We start from the raw sequence: 2559 nt of genomic DNA on the forward strand, positions 1-2559 counted from the left end.
TATTTACAATTGTACATATTTGTCGTTATGAATTCCAAATTTACTTGCCACCGCTCCTTACTTGAACAATTTTAAAATTTATATATGTACACGTAAATGTTTGTGTACGTCTATATATATTTATATACTCATTCATTTATTCATTCATTCGTTCGCTCATTCATTTAGTTTGGTTGACTGTTTGGTTGGTATGCTCTGTGTGTGTGCGTGTGTGTGCGTGTGTGTGTGTGTGCGTGTCCAAGCTGGTGTACTTGAAACCGCTCCTTTCTTACTCTACCATTTAAGAAAAAATTTTGTTTGTATATGTATGTGTGTTTGTGTGTATTTGTTAATTTTTTGGTGACATTATTTGTTTGTTTCTCAGTTCGTTCGTTTGTTTGTTGATTTAATCATTCATTTGTTTTAATAGTTATTTAAATTTGGACATAATATTTGGAAAAAAATTTGACGTGTTATCGAATATGCTGATTACCTAACAATAGAACGTTTTCAATGTCTATCACGCAGTTAAAATTGTTCTCACATCGTCAATGCTGTCGTTCAATCAACAGTCTAATAATGAACGTTCCAAAATAATTCACATTTTGACTCGTTTCAATTAATTTCGACAAATTTCAATTTGAATTCGAGTGACTTTCAAGCTATAATTGCACTTGCTCGGCTCGGCTCGCGATCGAACCCTCTACAAGAAGGTCTACAGAAAACGGTCGGCACTAATATTGGCCGGACCGCTCGAAATCTTGATGTTTTCGATATATAGTATCATGATTCGACTAAATTGTTATCATTACCTGTGTATCACCAAATACACAGTATAGCACGATTTTTTAATGTGACGCTGAAATAGTAACGAAATTAATAATAGCAATAGACAAAAAGGTCAGTAGCCATGCAGTAATAATACTTATTCAACGAGTTCGTATAATTACACCTACTTACATTATTTATACTTGCACGCACACGCACGCGCACATACACACATACATAAGCTACATAAGCACGTACATGATGATCGTACGATCAACCAACATATGGAAGTTTTTTAAATTTTATTAAATCACTTTGTTTTTAAGATTGATTGAAAGATAAGGATTATTGAAACGGGATTGGTAATTCGGAACGAAACCGTTTGGGAAAATGACGTCATTTTAAAAGTAGTTTCACAGTACTTTAGTGAATTAGCCAGAATAAATATTGTATTCAATTCCTATAAATAGAAAGATATGTGTAGTTATTAAATATATATATATTTATACATTTAAATTTTACAATTAAAGTGAAGTAAGATGTGTGGAGTCAAATTATTTTGAATTCTCCCGGAATAATTTGATTTGAACCGCGCGCGTACATACACATGTAACATTGATTTCTGTTGGTTTTATAAAGAAGTTATGTAATAAATATATATAAAGAATTTAGAATTTATGTATACAAATAATTACCAAGATTATATGTTTACCTAAAAAGAAATACAGCAGTTCCAACCAGTCAATCAATCAGAATGTTTTGAAGTTTGAGTAGCTCTGTTGTCAAGAATGTATATTAGTGTATTACATAAAATCAAAAATCAATAACATTCATCAATAAAATTTTTACAGATGTTAATGATTGAATTGATTGTAAGTATAATATATAAAAGAAATGAACTAAAAGAAATACATTTTTTAATTTTTCAATAGTTATGTGAAAAAGGAGTGATCTCGATTAAATTTGAATTCAACTAGCTAAACGTATACACATACTCGAGCCTTCCCATCAGGAAGTCAGTAGGCGGTCGTTGAATTCATTTTAGTATAGTTAATATATTGTTGTTAAACACATATAATAATGTTTCCTATACATTAAATAAAGTTTTTTAAAGATGTCAATGATTGAAATGATAAGAATATATGAATGGAACTGGTATAAATAGGAGCCGAAAATGCGTTGAAATCCGACCGGGCGAGTTAGGGCATTCCCTTAGCGCCTGGTCCCTTTTTTTTATTTCTTTATTTTATTTTTTAGTTAAGTTATTTATTATTTCTAGACTTGTTCATTACTTATTATTTCTAGATTTGTTCGTTTATTTTATTCGTTACTTATTATTTCTAGATTTATTCGTTTATTTTATTCGTTACTTATTATTTCTAGATTTATTCGTTTATTTTATTCGTTATTTATTATTTCTAGATTTGTTCGTTTATTTTATTGTTATTATTATTATTGCGCGGTCACACATACACACACACAAACAAACACACACACAAACACACATACATACATATATTCGTTGTTTTGTTTGCAGCTTGATGTTTTATTCTCTTTTCCTTACCTTTTTCTTCGTAATTGTACAAATAGGTAGGATTAATTCGTAAGTTGAGCTAATTGAACATAGGTAGGTGAGTTAATTTAGTAAACATAGGTAAGTTAGGGACTCTATTCTTTCTTTCTAACGTTCTAGTTTATTTGTATTGTATTGTTTTGTATTGTTTATTGTTCAACACAACACCAACAGCAGCAATCAAACACAACAATCAACACAATATTATTTTCGTTATATTTTAAGTTATTTATTATTCC

Source organism: Helobdella robusta (genome assembly GCF_000326865.2).
Source record: "Helobdella robusta unplaced genomic scaffold HELROscaffold_5, whole genome shotgun sequence".
NCBI lineage: Eukaryota > Metazoa > Annelida > Clitellata > Rhynchobdellida > Glossiphoniidae > Helobdella > Helobdella robusta.